The following is an 18,418-nucleotide window of genomic DNA, read 5'->3' on the forward strand; positions in this document are numbered from 1 at the left end:
GCAGTTTAAGTGTGTGTGGAAAAAAATCAGGCTTGGGTTTTTAATCACACCCATCTGAGTGTTGTATTGGGACTGTGAGAAGCTTTTATATAGTCTCTCTCTCTCTCACACACACACGCTCATAAATATAAATATATATATATATATATATATATATATATATATATATACACACACACAAAGCATCCCCTCATGCCTTCTGTTCTAAATTTACACCAACATGAGAACAGGAGAATGGGGGAGGAGGCAAGACGGAGGAAGGAAGGCGAGGTAAAGGAACGAGGAAGGACCGGTGGAAGAGGCAAAAAAGGCAGCAAGGAAGGACAGAAGATGGTGGGTGGAGGCGTCAGGGGACGAGTGGGGGGAAAGTACATCAGGAAGAAGCAAGCGAGATGGGGCAAGAAGTGCGGATGGGGAGTCCAATTTATGAAGAGAGGAGCCAAATTTGATTTGGGCAGACCTAGATGGTGCGGGAGAGTTGTGTTTGGGGGGGAGGGAGGATGACAGCGGTATATTAGTCAAGGTGTCCAGTCTATGTATTGCCTGCTGTGCAATACCACCCTTCTGATTTACTCTGCCGAGTGACTGATGAGTGCGAGGACGAAAAGGAGGGATGCAGAGATGAAGAGAGGAGGGAGGTCTAGCAACAAGCGTTTAAGCCAAATTAACAGAGCCTCATAAATTAGACTAACAGCCGAAGTGGTGGGGCTGTAAAAATGGGTGTATACCCCACTAGTGAAGATGTGTTCACATGTGCATGTATGTGAATGATTACACGTCAAGAGGGGAGCCATTTGGGCCGGCGTCAACAGATTACTGTCTGATAAAGTAGCGATATCCAACCGCTCGATTGAACAAACACAATCTCGTCTTGATTGTCGCACGCAGACGAGCTGCTTTCGGCCTGCAGTATAAGCGGAAACAGCGGGGACACCGCACGTTTCGAAGATGCTGTATGTCAGCTGTCATGTTTTTTTCTTTATGCATGAATTTTCATTTTGTCCACTAGTAGGAAAAGTATATTTCACTTTCAAAGCTGGCAGCATATGCAATGTGCATATGCAATGTTTACATTACCAAGGAGGCTGTAAGGTATGTTAATACCAACTATTGATTGCATTTTTGAAGAAGCAGGAGTGATTCAGTAAATGGAAACTTTGCTCGAGAAGCATTTTAGTGTATTAATTGTAGCACAAAGCTGTGTTTCCGACCGTTTTGAGAGTGACATGAATGTGTAGCCTCAACTCTTAACACATCAGCACAAAGCAATCTTCCAGTTGAAAACCCATCCATCCATATTCTATGCCGCTTCATCTCATTAGGGTTGCGGGAGTATGCTGGAGCCTATCCCAGCTGATCGCCCGAGTACACCCTGGACTGGTCGCTAGGACTGGTTTAGTCGATTAATCTAAAGCTTGTTGTTTCAATGGATTAATTGGTTAGGCCATAGATGGACTAATCTAATATGACGCAAACACCTACAGTTAGTGGTTGGGTCCGCAACATATCAGCAAAGAGGCAAAAATGCCCATCACTGTTTTCCAAAGTCAAAGCTGATTTGTGTGAATATCTTCTTTTAGCTAAAACACAAAGATAATAGGTCTGCTTTCATGGATGACAAAGGACATTTTAAAATATTCACATTTGAGAGGCTGAAATCAGAGATATTTACAAAAAATATATAATATAATATATAATATAATATAAATATATATCTATATTTTTTTAAATATAGATATTTAAAAAAAAGATTAATCAATTACCAAAATTGTTGTCCATTAATTGGGTAGTCGATTAACCATCGATTAATTTATTAATCGTTGCAACTCTAAGGTAAATGTTAGTTTATTACAGAGCCGATCCTTTTGGAAGATCGAAATGGCATTATTTCAACCAGAATAAATAGAAGGGTAAAGTACATAACAGTAGCTCGATGAGGTAACATCTGTAATTTTGTCAACAATGCAACCATTCAAAGAATAAAAAGGTGCCATCTTCTGAAAGCTCTATTGGATATGAAAAGAAGTCACTTGCAGTTTAATTATAAGTCAGCACGTCCATATCTTATCCTTGTGAAGGCTTCCTATTTCTTTTCAAAATGCCTCCACATGTACTTAATGAATGTCAGTCTAAGCACACCTTACTCTTACACCTTAAAGTTCAGTTTGTTTAATTAGTGAGAACCAAGAATAACACATCAGTGAACCATGCAACGGGTTGCACAAAAGGTCAAGTATGAGAGATTAAGAAAAATAAAGTTGTCCCTTGCCACATTGCGGTTCCAATTTCATGACTTCACTCTCATGGTTTTTCAAAAATACACTCTTGATTAAAATTTGAAAAATTGCAATGTACATTTTGCACTGCTGGAGCTTTTCTCAGGATGCAACAAGGAGAATTGGGAGTGAGACAAAAAATGTTGAGTATTACAACATACAGTGTTTTACACCCATTAAAGTGAAATAGGCTGTTCATCAGCTCATCAGAGGTTTAAGACCACAGGCTCTAAAAGCCAAAATCTTTTCAAAAATGTGGATTCAATGTCAGTTTTCTGACATTGTGTTCTGTTTTATGTGTGCAAAGGCAAGAAAGCTTTCTCTCTTTGAATGTGGTCGGATTGTTGAGCTACATACGCACAGCGCGCCATTGCTGCTGAGGTTGGACACAGTAAGACAAACATTTTAAACTTCTTCTAAAAGATCCTTAGGGTTTGGAACAAATAGGTCGGCCCGAATGAAGGTTGGTGCCGAGTGCAGTCCAATAACGATCAGACGGCATCTGCGAGAGAAGGGTTTTAAGAATAACAAATGTCCTCAAAGGCCTCGTCTCCTTCAACACCACAAAATTGTCCGTTTGGAATTTGCACGAGAGCACCAAACATGGGACAGTGAAAGGTGGAAGAAAGTTTTGTTCTCTAACAAGACTGACGACAAAAAATTTAACCTTGACGGCCCAACATTACAGGCACGACAAGGAGATCCCACCTGAGATGTTTTCCACACGGCACAGTGTAGGGGCGTCATCATGATCTAATGATCATCAAACGGCAACTGGCTATGTGGAGATGTTGCAGGGGGGCATCCCTTATAACCGAAGGCCCGCGTCTGTGTGGTAATAACTGTTTTTTCAACAGGACAAGGCTTCGCTTCACAATGCCCGCCTGACAAAGGACTTCTTCCAGAGGAATGCATCACATCCTGCGTGTTCCCCTGATCTAAACCCAATTGAGAACATTTGGGGATGAATGGCAAGGGAAGTTTACAAAAATGGACATCAGTTCCAAACAGTGGATGTCCTCCGTGAAGCCATCTTCACCACCTGAAGCAACATTCCCACTATTCTCCTGGGACACTCTCAAGTATGCCGAAACCAATTTTTGAGGTGATTAACAAGAATGGCGCAGCTACTCATTACTGAGTCCTTTTTTGAAAATTGTATTTGCATTTTCAAGCATTAAGCATTAAATGCAAATAGCAAAATGTAAATTCTTGCAATCTTTCAACTAGTCTTCAAATTTTGATCAGGATTGTCTATCCATCAATTCATTTTCTATACTGCTTCTCCTCATTAGGGGCGCGGGGGCATGCTGGAGCCTATCTCAGCTGACTTCGGGCGAGAGGCGGGGTACACCCTGGACTGGTCGCCAGCCAATCGCAGGGCACATATAGACAAACAACCATTCACACTCACATTCATACCTATGGACAATTTAGAGTCGCCAATTAACCTAACATGCATGTTTTTGGAATGTGGGAGGAAACCGGAGTACCCGGAGAAAACCCACACACGCACAGGGAGAACATGCAAACTCCACACAGAAATGCCCCACGGGAGAATCAAACCCAGGTCTTCCCGATCTCCAGACTGTGACTGTGTGGCCAACGTGCTAACAACTAGACCACCGTGCGGCCCAGGATTGTCTACTAATACTGTAAATCCTCGGTTCCCAAAGTGGAGTACGCGTACCCCTAGGGGTATAGCAATTGTGACAGGGGTACGTGAATAAAAAAATAAAAACAATTGGCGTCTAACACTCACAATTACGAGTGTGCCTGAATGCCTCACGGCCCAGGGAGAACGGAGCAGAAAGCGGAAAGGAGACAGAGCATGAAGTTGTTCATTGCTCTGTGTGCATCATATGAACAACAAATAACTAAGTTTGATGATTATTTTGAGCATTAAGAGTGTTTCATCTTGGAGATTTCATTTATGTTGGTGTTCCAATCCCCGTATGGCGCAGCGGTGAAAATCTGTCACTGTGAGTGTGGATTCCCCCCGAAAATGAGAAGTTATCGTTGGTTGTATGCATTTTTGTGCTTCAAATACTGCTTTATCTTGATTGTTAAACTTTTAACTTCAATTTGGTGTTAAATTAATATGCAGACCATAGCCATCGTGTGTGGACAAGAAAAGTGAAGTTCAAATTCAACCCATTCAAAAAGTAGACAGATCAGCCTTAAAAATTCAGAGACAAAAGTTGTATGGACTGGTGAATTTCTGGAGGGCATGATACATGCAACCTTTGGGTATTGAAAAAGCTCAAGGGTTTGAATTAGGCCCCACTTTTGTGATTTAGTCCAGTTCTGAGCTTCCAACGACACTATTCAATTATTAGTACCTCTTATAGTCGCCTGGTGACTGGTCTACAAAAAAAAAAAAAACTGCCAGGATCTAAAATTATCGCAGGGTGAAAAACTTTGCCATTAACAACTGTGGCTGGAGACAACCTCCTGATGTATTTTTATTAACTCCACAAGATGGCAATAGCTACATTCAAAGTGTCATTAGAGGTCAGCATCCAGCAGCTTTATCTACCTCTACATTCACTTTAAAATGTTGGTTGCCCTACTCAGCTGTCGTACTGCGCTGCTGCGTTGTGCAGTATACTAATAAATAGGGATGTCACAGTACTCTCAGCTCACGAGACGAGACCATACACAATATTGAGTTCACGAGAACGAGATGAACGATATTTTAATATTACTCTTAAGAAAACTACACTGACAAAATATAGGATTGGACAGACAGACTTATCTACTTAACTGAGTCACAAAACAATGCGGGTACATTTTGAAATGTTTTACAACTTTGCATGCATGACTGAAGCCTGATGCTTTTTAACCGTTTAACTTTTTCCCACAAATTGAAACAAAAAGTTATAAAAAAAAAATAAAATTATGTTGGCAGTATTTATTACTAATCATGTTTTGAAATGTTTTACAATTTTGCATGCATGACTGAAGCCTGATGCTTTTTAACCATTGAACTTTTTCCCACAAATTGAAACAAAAAGTTATAAAAAATTAAAATTATGTTGGCAGTATTTATTACTAATCATGTATGTTGATGTGTAGTTATGTAAAGATACATGTAAAATAGATTGCTGATTGCAGTAGATTCGTTTTATGTTTACGCTAAAAGAACTAAAGTTCCCATGATGCTTAGAGTGCCGAACCAGGACGTAGTGAAATACATGTAGATGCTACTATCACATGTTTTGATAGAAGTCTTATGCAGCGATGGTGTTTTGATCTGACAGATCTTAAATAACTTTAATCAAATGTAGAATTACTACAGCTTCTGCCGGAACATTAAAGCGGCAGCAGCTGTTCAACAATAAAATTTTAATCATCACGTTTTATTTGGGATGTTACGAGATCTGGTGACACAATTTTCTCATGCACTCCAAAATATTTCTAAAGTTAAAAAAGTAAGTTGTTACCTGTATATGTCACATTGTCTAAACTATAGCTTGCATTCTTGCTTTGGAGCGTGTGTGTTAGAAGCAAAACAAAAGGCTTTCTAGACATGACTGCAGTGTATGACTCCAGTGTGACTGCAGTGGACACGAAAGGTAACTATTTTTATTGTATTTCCAAAGTTGCTGTACACCGACAATATTGTCTGTGTAGCGGGAAATTGTCTTTTCCAGACAGGGAAGTATTTTGTAAAAAGCACATCAATAATGACTTCCATTGCAAATTATTTTACAGGATGCAATTAGAGTTAATATCAGAGCCACTCAAGTTTTTGTTTCGCCCCCCAATATCCAGGATGAAATCATCAATCAAGATGTTATCCAAGATTCATTTTTTCATCACTATACCGCCATAGTATAAACGTATAAATGTTGAAATCTCATTGTACATGTGTGTAGTGACAATAAAAGGCACTATAATGTAACAATTACAACCATGGAATTTCTATAAAATGAACTTCTTGTAGGTGACAAGATGACGAGATATCAGAATACTTTTAGGCCGGCATGTGTGCGGCGGCCTCAAGCCTTCCTTCTGCACAATATTTACGGTGGATATTTCATGGACAGAAAAGTGAACTGAAAAGTAAAAAGTGTGTGCCCTTCCTAAACACATCACTCAGCTGACTGAGTGAGATACTACAAAGCAACACACACGCACAACAGCACCTACTCACACACACACACCCATCTCGACAGTATAGAGTTGATGCTCAGAGTGATTAAAATGGGCTCGGTTCGAAGTGTGTCACCTGGGTACTGCTGTATCTTAAATCAGGACAGTGGGGCTCAGATTGGGTATTGAGTAGCCCGCAGAAGTCTCCATCCATCACGCTGAGAAATGACGGTAGGGACGCCGCCCTGAGGTAGCCGCCATATATATACTCTGACATATATATCCTCCTTGGCTGTCTGAGGTGGCTTAAGGTTAGATTATGACATGAAGCTCTATGTAAATTGCAGGGTGAGCAGGGGAGAGAGAGGTGGGAGAATGTTTGCCATCAAACGACAAAGTTGAGAAGACAACACTAAGGCAACAGTTCAATATGCTTGAGCGCGCAGTGCTTAGTGTATCAGAAAACAACAGACTTGCGTTTCTCTTATTGTTCTGTTGTGTCTCACTTGAAGAGATACATTCTTGTCTTGAGGGCCTGAGCAGCATCTTTTGACTGTGTGCCTAATGATAATAAATGAGCCATCATGGGTGGGAAGGGAGGCACTAAGTCATCCTCTTCATCGACAGGAGGAAGACAGGGAGCCCCAAGGTCACCCCACTGTCAGCATCACTCTCCCTAACGACTCCTCTCGCTCCCTCACATGCATATATGTGTGCATACATATACACACAAAAAGGAACACAAAAAAGCACCATGGCCCAGGCAGTGACCACCCTGGAGATAAACGCCTGAACGCACCACAGTAGATTTACCTTTAGGCATGAAAATCTGACACTTTCTTGGTGTCTTGAAGCCACGCGGCGAAAGACTTCATTTCCTTGCATTTTGGCTTTGAAAGCCTCTCTATAAAACAAAGTGCTGTCTACTTGTTTCCCCTTGCCGCGGGCTGCATGCTTCTGTGAGTTTTGCGCACTTCCCTTCCTCAAGATTCTGAGACTTTTTAGAGGGCTGGAGAGTTGCGACTATCCACTGTTTCACAGGCAGAAATAAAGAAATAATTTTTAAAAATAAGGGAAAAGATGAGACAAGAGTCAACAAACTGAATGCGTGCTGTGCACAGGCCCTTAGGGTGTCTCCACGCTCAGATTTAGAAACCATGTTCTACTTTCTCTGTCATTTTTAAGTTTCATAAAAGAAGACAAGATTCACTTGAAACCATCGATTGGCCATGATATGCTTGTTTTACCATAAATGGGACTCTAATTAATATGTCAAAGGCACCGTGTCTCTTTCAGCTCTGTTGTCACAACAGTTTGTATTCTTTTGGCGGCGACATTACCTCCTTCAAGGCGGTTTTCATCTGGGATTGCTTTGATTGTCTAACTTGCCATCTATAGTTTATGATGTACCACACTGGATTTTGTTTTGCAGGTCAGAAGCTACAGTGTCACACCAGATGTGACCTGGATCTGATCAAAGTTGCACATTTGGCAGCAATTCAACATGGGAAATAACATTTGTTATATAATAAATATAAAACCCAATGTTCACATGCTTAAATCTGTCAAATTGAATCAAATCAATTTGTAAATTGTTGTACTCTTACACATTTCTATTACATTTTGTTCTTGGATTCAAAAAGTAAATATGGATCGACATTATAATGTACCTGGTTTGATTGTGTCTGCCCAAGCAATTCTAATAGTTGTACCTCGCCTCTTTGCTGTTAGTCTTTTGCCATTTTTATTAATAAATCATGCTGTTTCATAATTGAATACGGACCATTATTTGTCAAAAATTATACATGTTGAGGGATATCTAAAATTTTGTTTTGCCTAAATTAACACTTTCAAGCATAAAAATGGCAAAAATGAACTAAAATACATTTTAAACGCATTCAGAAGATACAGTCAAAGACTCTGTGAGTGATATGTAGGATTCTACACTTGTCATTAGGTGTCAGTAATGTTACTGTCATGTTTGGTGAGACACACTATGCCAGACTTGATAGCCGGACCAACAGGCTTTTATTGCAAGTTTGAATTATATAAAAGATGGGCCTAAAAGGTTGCACAAAAGACACTTCAGGCACACTTGCACATGGCATCAAACAAGACCTCTTATTGCATGGAAATTCAGCTCAGTTAGCATCTAAAGGATTTTTTGTAGGGTTGTTAAAAATAACGTGTTAACAGCGGTAACATTTTATTTTCCTCAATCACATTTACATTAAAATCCTTAACGTAATTAATATTTATGCATCATGGCAAGCCACACCTCTCTGTTATGACGGAGGCACAGTATTATGATATTATGCTGACATGAACACATCAACAGCAGTGAAATTCCAATATCATCTCTCCCTAGGAACAACACTTCCTCCTATCTTTTTTTTAAATAAAATTCAGTAAAAAATGGGCATTTTTCAGACATAAATGCAAATCGTTATTAATCATGATTAACTCATTTGACAACTGTGATTAATCTGATTAAAAATTCTAATCATTTGACAGGTTTTTGTGATTCCAATACAGAAGTATATCAGTAATGACGTGGACGAAAAAATGAAAAAAGATGTTACGATGACCACGTATTGTGAGGAATACACTGCCCTGGCTGCTCAGTACAATACAGCTCAAGTGACAATAATAAAACGAGAACAAAGTGAACAATGGAAATGTCTGGTCTTAATGTGAAGAGACAAAACTACCAAGCACTTGGAATCTCCCTCTGCACATTTCTCACCAAAGCATGGAGTGAGCACACAATTTATTGTATTTATTTGTCACTACTTACAGCATCTGTTTACATTTCTACGACAGGTAATAAAAAAAAACGATGGTGTCAGTTTGACAACGACTACATTTTACGTACTACTTTTTGACGGGAATTGTTACAAAATCCGAACAACTCAAAGGCTGACCATTTTCTGGAAAAGACTGTGTTTACTATGTTCAACCTTAGAGGTATCCCTGTAATTTCATACCCATCCCTTGCCTATAAACTGCCAGAGCGTATGTTTTCACATCTTTCATAAGCTTAAATGGAAGGTGAGATGACACAATTGGATTCTTTCTGTCAACAAATGCCCTCAAAACCAGCAAGTGTTGTTAATGTGGCACTAAAAATACACCGTTGTGGGACAGGAGACACATTGGAGATGTAAATAGCTAAGGTAGCGCATTCACTTTCAACTGTGGGAATTTTTTTTCACATACATATATATTATATACACACACACACACATGCAGGTTGAGACTGGAGCTGTAGAAAGCTAATTTGCACCACATTGGAATGCATCTCAATTAAAAGAGAAACACGTTGAGGTGCCAGGGGAGGTGAGAAGAGAAAGATGTGAGAGAACAGGGGGAGGAACAGGGTGTGAAACAGATAGTGTGCCAGAGAGTATGAGAGCAATAGAAGAAGGTGGTTAGAGCTTAACTGTATTTGGCAAGAGATGGAGAAGGAGCAGGAGAGGAAGAGAAAAGGGACTGTGTGTTTTCAGCCCCCTCTCTTGGAAACCATCACATTTTGGGATAAATCAGATTGTGGAAAAAAGGGGGTGTTAGGAACTTGACGAGCGAGCTAAAATCATCACTAACTTCAACCTCATTATCACCGAGTCTTTGGTTAAGTACCAGCACACTAGGGCTGTCCTACCTTAAAATGTGTGTCTGCGTGTGTGTGTGTGTGTGTTGTACAGTGCAGCTTTACCTAAGTGTGTAGGCAGATGCGAGTGCATGTCTGCATCAGTGTTTATAGACACATCTTTGTGGGACAAAAGTATTTGGACAGACCTCTTTATTTATTGATGGATGGATCATCTGATCATCAAGTAAAAGCTCAATCATGAGGTTGAACACGACCCCTAAATCTTAACTCTTTATCATGCAAAGACATTTTAGCCACAATTTCCAAGTGTGTGGGAACAGTTTGTAGAATGTGACTATGTTTTCATCCAGCAAAGCAAGGTGCATAAAGGCATGCTCAGATGAGTCTGGCATGGAAGAACATGAAAGTCATGGCCTTAACCCCATCAAACACCTTTGGAATGAACACAAATGGGAATGGGAAAGGGAATCCTTAGTTTCTAACATACTTAACAAAAAAAGAAACATCATGTTTACACTTGCACAATCATTTCCGAAAAGGAGTAGAAAGAAGCAGTTTATTTAATCCTAGCCCTTCTCCATGTCTCAGCGGTTACTGATAGTTTGTTCACTTCCTGGGTTTAACGGTATAGAATCTGAATGGACAGAGACAACCTAAAATCTTGTAGAGTAGAAGCTGTGATATGCAAAAAGGGAGAGAAACTATATTGTGTTCTCTTTTAATTTCTTGTAGATATAATGCCCAAGTGTCCTAAAACTTCTAGGCTATATAGAATGCTTCTAAGTGAGAATGGCCGGGATGTAGTAAGTATGCATTGTAGGGAACAAACAGCAACTGGAGGAAAGCGGGAACACACACACACAATCTGTCACATGAAAAAAAAAAATAGCTTTGTATGCCAAGCATTCTGCATGGACTGTCATGTTCTTCAGGCTGTGATGATTCTGCCAGCCCGCCATCTTCACAGCAACACCAAACACAAGCGGACCATTCTTTCTTTCTTTCTTTCATGCTGCCAGTTGCACAATTTGGCACTTGCCGCATTAACCCCATGTTGGCCTCTGCCGCTCTGAAATAACGTCACTCGGATATTATTCATGACATTTCTGCAGTTCTCATCATGATGTAATGAACACGCCGGGCCCTGCTTGACGGTATCAATGCTAATCAGATCATCAACACATTGGCGACACTGCGTCAGCGCATCATCGTAAAATACATCATCTCATTTTCACCTGATAAATCAGAAAAAGGATGAGGGTGTCATTTCGGTTCAGTTCACAAAAAATGTGATTATCAGCGTGAATTTTAGCCGGAAGCACAGAGTAAACGGATCTTGAAATACCGTATATAGTTTTACACTGCATGTAGACGTACAGTAGAATGGAGCACACACCACGGAAGACCTCCACTAGTGAACAAGGTCACTGTCATTATACATGTTGTTCCACTGAACCCACACGTTCCAAGACAAATGCACAAAAGTACACGCGGGCATTACACCCAACCATATACATATACATATACATATCATATACATCCATCCATTCACTGCTTATCTTAGATATCCTGACTCCAAAGCAGATTTTCTAACCTACACCGATACAGGAATTGAACAACAATAAAATAGTGTGGAACCCCCAATATATTCTGGGACGCAATATTTGGATTTTTAAACAATTGTTACCATTGCAACCCAACCCTTTAATAGCACTGTTTGGCACCACAGGTGAACCCGACTTGTGTTTGACCCCCACACGACAACGAAGTTTGTCCTTTGCCTCCCTCCTGGCCAGACGGGCAATTCTGTTAAGGTGGAAGGATGCCGCTGCGCACACCCACGCTCAGTGGCTGAGAGATGTCATGTCTTGAATTTGGAGAAAATTCATTACTCAATTTGTAATGCCAATGTTGTTGTTGTTGTTGTGTTGGGGTTTTTTGTTTGTTTTTTGTTGTTGTTTTTTTCTCTCGCTCTCTGTCTAAACTACCAGCAAACATTGTGTGCATTTGTTTTTCACTTTGTCAAAATTTAATACAAATATTTGTGATATAAAAAAAAAAAAATACCATTGCAAATAATGGAATATATAAATAATTGTTTCCCCGGTCAAACTCATAAAACCTTTACCCACTGTTGAAACGTTAAAAATGTTAAAAGTAACATTTTAAACAGTCATACAGGAAGTTGCGGTTCTTGCTATGGGCCACATGGGTGTTTGCCCAGGGCTGCAATCTCTAAGGGGCGTCCCAAGGATAACATTTTTTTTTAAATCATATTTACATGTGCTCAATGCGTATTCACGTATCAAGTCAGAATATCAGGTCGGGATATGTGTGTCGGTTGGGCGCCCTCCACAGATGGGATACTGGCGCCCCCATACTACTCACATGAAGTGGATAAAACCAAACCGCGTAGATAGGGTGGTGAGTTTACGCCTGAGCCTCCGCGGAGAAGGAAAGAAAAAAGTACAACATAAATTGTTTAAAAACAAAACAAATTTCATTCTTAATATTGAATATATCGCAGGTTTCACACAGGACACCACTGGAGCTAGAACCACCACTGCATAGTAGTGTAAAACTAAGTCAACCACTGTTAAAATGTTACTAGATACGACAACAGTTGAAAACTTGATTTAACTTTATCGATGAATGAAATTGCAGCTGTGTGATAGAAAGGATCAGTTGTTGAGCATTCTTCATTGTCACACAAGTGTAATAAGAAGTTCCCCACTGTAAACACGCACCTGTGGTGACCTAGTGATGCTTGCTGAGGTCTCACGTGATGTCATGCATGACAGTGGTTTGAAATCTGAAATGTAATACAATTTTATCTACATATTTATATATATTTTAACTTTTATCCACATTTTCTAAAAGTTTTGGGCCAAATTCCCAATTGCAAAACTTCAGGGGCATTTGACAGGGGCTTCAACTGTATGGCGTTGGTGCCCCCTTCGCTTCATTAGCTCTGTGACTTTATACAACATTTTCGAGACTGTCACATTAGTGAGCTCAAGGGTCACTGAAACTGGATCTGACTCACAATCTGTCCTAGTTCATCCCAAAGGTGTTTGACAGAGTTGATTTACAGACTACTATAATTATACTAGATTACGGATCTTGCTTTGGGAACAGTACAAAAATGTTCCCACAAAGCTGGAAGTATACAATTGTTTTGAATTCCTTTGCACATTGATTTGGGCAGGTCGAGAAAACAGCAGTACTTGTGAAGCAAAACATTTTTGAGGTGGCCTTGGTGTAAAAAGTTTCAGAATTATTGTCTTAGTAAGGTGAAGATTCTCAGCATGTATGTGTCAATACTTAAGTCCGTCATATCTCTGCCTATTCCAGGCTAAAATAAGTCGTTGCCCCTCTTACACGCAAAGCTCAGGCTGGTGACAATGTTCCAGACTGAGAATTCCGACAAGCTAAGGCCCTGACAGCTAAATAAAAATATAAAGGAAAAACTGCTTACATGGGTATTCCACTTCCTGCCATACTTTTGAGTTTGCATAATCTCTCTTTCTTTTTGGGCTCCACTTTCTCCTGCCTTGCATACACACATGAGTGAGCAAGAGCCTTCACACACACACACACACACGCGCACACATACACACACACAGACGCACATTTATCAAGTACATGTTTCAGAATGATGGCCCTCACGCAGTACACGCACCATAAAACGCATCAGCAAACTACTCAGACCATCTCGTTTGCCGTGCCCTCTGTGTCTTTATGACCTCCATCTTCACTTGATGACTCCGCTCATGAGCCTTTAAACCCACCCCGCCGGCATGACAAGAACCAAAAGTCACCATTAAAGTTAAGCAGGACCCCCCCCTTCCTCCTTATTAGTGCAAATGGTGGCACATCACCAACTAATCGGCTGTGGACAGCAAGTGTGGCTGTGTGGGAGGTGCGATGCTAGCGGATGGTGTGTGGGTAGAGGAATGTTTTAGCTTGGAGGAAGTGTGAGATCTACATAATAGACAAGCTTAATTGATAAACAGCAGATGAGTGACCTGCTCCATCCAAATCCTACAATGTTACACTACACATACAAACATGGAGTGTTTCAGAGGAAAGCCTTTACACAATATCATCATTGTGGAGCCAATTAAAATGGGCACTGTCCCTGAGGGATTCCTAAAATGTTTCCTCACGTTCCCTCTCCGACTGTCATTATAACCATTCCCTCCATCTATTGGACTATAAGCGACCAGTTTTAATTCTGCTCCATGATTTAATTTCTACAGTTTTCTCAAAGAATTAATAATCATTTGATTTGTGATGCTGTAGTGGCAGATTTAAATCCAACATGTATGTGCAAAACAATCACAAAGCACATGTAGAACTTTTGCATTCAAATAAAGCCGTCACCTTAATTAATAATATGTATTTTTTAAAGTGAGCTCACCAGAGAGTGTGAATGCGTGCACGATGCACGGAGAATCCCGAGGAGTTTTCCTTCGTCTTTCTTCGCCCTCAAGTTGAAGACAAGCAGCCAAGACCCGGACGCGCTCCCACAGTTCCGAAGCAACTGCAAAAAGAGAGAAGGACGGGATGAGGGGTGGCGGGTGAGCAGAAAAAAAACATCGCATCCTGGGCGGCAAGTGCAAAACATTTTTTTTTAAACAGAGAGAGAGAAATGCATCCATAATTACACACGTTTAGCTTCTTGACTGATATCCGGTGGGGGGTGGATGATAAGCCGCAGCGGAGAAGGCGGCAAGTGGACCGGGCCAGGCGGCAGCTGTCAGGATTGACTTCAGACTGGAGCTGACGATGTGCACCGAGATAAGAGCGGTGGAGGGGAGAGAAAGAGAGAGAGCGAGAGAAGGAGGGAGAGAGGCAGATCAGTGGGGGTGCATCGAGCGTACAAAACGTATAAAAGGTGATAAGTTGATAAACTATATGAATAATAAAAAAGCCGTTTTTGTATGCAAAATTATCTAGTCTGGTATATTCACTATTGACTCCCGGGTCGAATCATTAGGTACACCGGCACCCCTGAATACTCATGCTGGATGTTAAAAGTCTTGATCGTGTAATGATGTTCAAACAACAATATGTGGAGTGAAACCCTGTTTATGACCACCAAATGTGATTAAAAATCTCACTTCTTTGCTCCACTTTTGAGACAAGAAGTGCTTATGGTGGCTGTTGAAGTGACGTAATGAAGACAGAAGCCCCCCCCTCATTTCTTGGTTGCGAATGAACCTTAGATACTGAGTAAGAATTAAAGTCAAAGTCCTCTAAGCAGGTGCTATGAAAAGTAGTTAACTAGGGTTGCCAACTCTCATGCAATTGGTGTGAGAGTCACACAAATGTTGCTATTCATACGCACTAGTGCCACACCTACCATTCCACATGCATTGACAGAAATTCAGCCAAGAAACCATCCTGGCGACCTCTGATTGGCTGAATTACAGGAAGAGACGGCCTGCTCTTATCCAATCAGATTCCCTGTGGAGAAGAGTCGTCAACAAGCTAGCATGTGAGCTAGCTTACAAGGATGAAGAGGAAACCGCAGGGAAACCGTCTTCAAGGCAGCGTACTTCTTTTTTCGTTTTTTTTTTTTCCATGGAAAATTGTTAAATCTAAAACTATACTGTTTGAAAGCTAGTGACAGCTGGACCCTCAATTTCATTTGTATAATCCATCTTCTATCTAGTTTATCCTCACAAGGGTTGCGGGGGTATGCTGTAGCCTATCCCAGCTGACATTGGGCGAGAGGCGGAACCTGCACTGGTCGCCAGCCAATGGCAGGCCACATATAGACAAACAACACTCACATTCATACCTATGGACAATTTAGAGTCGCCAATTAACCTAACATGCATGTTTTTGGAATGTGAGAGGAAAACGGAGTACCCGGAGAAAGAACATGCAAACTCCACACAGAGATGCCCAAACGGAGATTCGAACCCAGATCTTCCGGATCTCCTGAGTGTGTCGCCAACATGCTAACCATTGGCGCACTGTGCGGACCTCACTTATATAATCTATCAGCTAAATGTGGCGCCTCATACCATAACAACTGATGATGTATAGACTAATTTGTTTCTGACTGATTGAATCATTTATTAACACAATATCACAGTCGTCCGAAATGTTCAAAAAGATCACAGCCAATGATTCGAGTATCAACCTGTGGCCATCCTCAAAGCTTTATTAAGTCTACAGGCAATGTTTTAAGTCACATTTTAATGTTCTTAACTGTCATACAAGTGTAAAAATAAGTTAAACACCAGTAATCATGTTAATTAAAATAATCTGTTCAAGAGTCAAACTGTGGCCATCCTAAAGGTTGTTATTAATTGCACAGGCGATGTTCTAAGTCACATTGTAACATTCTTACCTGTCATAGAAGTGTAAAAAAGAAGTTAACAAGCAGTTAATAATAATCGAAATAGAAATAATCTGTTCCAGGGTCAAACCGTGGCCAAGTTTATTTAAGTGTATAGGCAATGTTTTAAGTCACATATGAACATTGTTACCTGTCATACAAGTGTCAAAAGTATAAAGAGGTTAACCAGCGGTGTTATTTGAACTAAAACTTCAAGGGATAGTTTGGATGTTTTTGCATTAAGTTGTATGACATCCCCATCAGCATTGTAGTACATCAACAGTGACTTTTCTCCCACTTCGTCCCGTGAGCTGAGTTCTGGTCGGTTTTTGCTGTTGAGGAGGAGTAGTTTCAGCGAGTTGGTGGAGTCATTTAAGTAAAGCGTTTTGCTCCTCAAAACAATATGTGTTAAAAAGAATAATACATTTGCATCCCAAAACTGTTTTCCATGAAAAAGTCAGACCTCACAATCGCTTTGCGTTATTTTCTCTGCGTTGGTATCACTGCGCGCTGCCGCCAGCTGTCAACTCTTGTGCACATTTCCATCAACTGTTTCACAATGTTTACTACTGGGATAGTAAAAGTAAACATGTCTGCCTCCGAAACAAGTGATAGCGACATTTCTTTTAGCACAAAGACAAAGGGAAAGGAATACATTGATGCCGAACGTCGTCAGATGGCGTTACAACAAGCAGAGAGAGAGCGAAGAGACAGAAGTGCTACAGCTGGACCCACGGCTGTAGCTGTGGGTAGACTATACCTACATTCACTTTTTCCATGTTATTTGGACTGATTTCCAAATGACACTGGCCATCTATGTTGTTTTTTTTAGAAACTGACATACAGCTAACATATATATATATAGTGACTGGAGGCATACTCATACACTTCCATGTAGATGACAATGATAATAGCAACAGTAATCATATAAAGTTATGTTATGTAGTGGCTTCACTGGTAATATGACATTTGGTGGTTTGCACACAATGTTACTCGCTGATTTTTGATAGCCTGTTCCAAGTATAATACCTTTAGCTTGTAAACAAGGTGGTGTGCAGCATTAGCTCGTAGCTACAGTAGTTCTTACCTGGGGTGCTGGAACAGCAGAACTCTTCCAAACATGTTTCTTCTTCTGTCATGATCGTGTAGGAACGTAGCGTAATCCTTCTGTGCGCAGTACACACACGGAGCTGTTTATCCTGGCCACTTTGGTTCCCACTTCATAGCAAACATGGCAAGAAGTCAAAGCTGTCTAACAGCAATGTCTGTGATGGGAAGAAGATGGACTATATAGGTTGATTCAGAGACATTCTTGTTGTTAAAGCCCAGATAATTACAAGTCCGCATCATTTTTGTAGGTATTTTCTTTTGTGACAATACTGTACCACTCTGGCCTAGCTCTCACTTGAACCCTCTTCCGTCGCAGCGGTCGTCATCAGCGCATGTAAACCCTGTGGAACACACACATTGATACGCATTGATACGAATGGAGGGAAAATAACGCAGGTCGATTGTGAGGTCTGTATTTTTCATGGAAAACAGTTTTGTGGTACAAATCATGACTCTTTTGACCGCATATTGTTTTGAGAAGCAAAAGGCTTTACTTAAGCGACCCCACCAACTAGCCAGAACTACTTTCCTCAACACCGAAAACGGACCAGAACTCGGCTCATGGGACACAGTGTGTGTGTGTGTGTGTGTGTGTGGAGGGGAGTCATTGTTGATGCACTACATGATGTCATACAACTTCATGTCCCTACCCCTTTCATTTTTCCTTTACATGGTAAAGCAGAGGTCTCAAATGAGCAGCCCACGGGCTACAATAGGATATCAGATAAGATAATAAGATAACACCAATTTACGCTGGAGACATTTTGACCCTGGAACTATTAATATTTATATGTAATTTTTTTCTATTTCTACTTTTTTATGGGATTATTTGCCATGAGAAACAGTACATTTCCTTAAGTTTTTTCTTTTCTACGTACGTTATGTGACTGTAATGTGTATAATCTGCAACACACATAGATGATGTGCCCTGTATACAAATCAAGTGAAGTAGAAGATAAATAGGTT

General features: G+C 40.5%; 1 protein-coding gene across 22 annotated transcripts in view; it reads right to left on the reverse strand.

Annotated features, from left to right (window-relative positions):
• The window catches only part of LOC129182291 (receptor-type tyrosine-protein phosphatase delta-like), a 220,452-nt gene extending 205,657 nt beyond the window's left edge, over positions 1 to 14,795 (reverse strand). For all 22 annotated transcript variants that reach the window (XM_054778214.1, XM_054778211.1, XM_054778201.1 and 19 more), the window contains exons 1-2: positions 14,662 to 14,795; positions 14,411 to 14,533 (exon numbers count right to left, since the gene is read on the reverse strand). The gene's annotated coding sequence lies outside the window, so the exon portion shown is untranslated. The remainder of the gene's footprint in view (positions 1 to 14,410; positions 14,534 to 14,661) is intronic.
• Between the last annotated feature and the right edge of the window lie 3,623 nt (positions 14,796 to 18,418).

The sequence above is a fragment of the Dunckerocampus dactyliophorus genome, chromosome 6 (assembly GCF_027744805.1).
Source record: "Dunckerocampus dactyliophorus isolate RoL2022-P2 chromosome 6, RoL_Ddac_1.1, whole genome shotgun sequence".
NCBI classification, from domain to species: Eukaryota; Metazoa; Chordata; class Actinopteri; order Syngnathiformes; family Syngnathidae; genus Dunckerocampus; species Dunckerocampus dactyliophorus.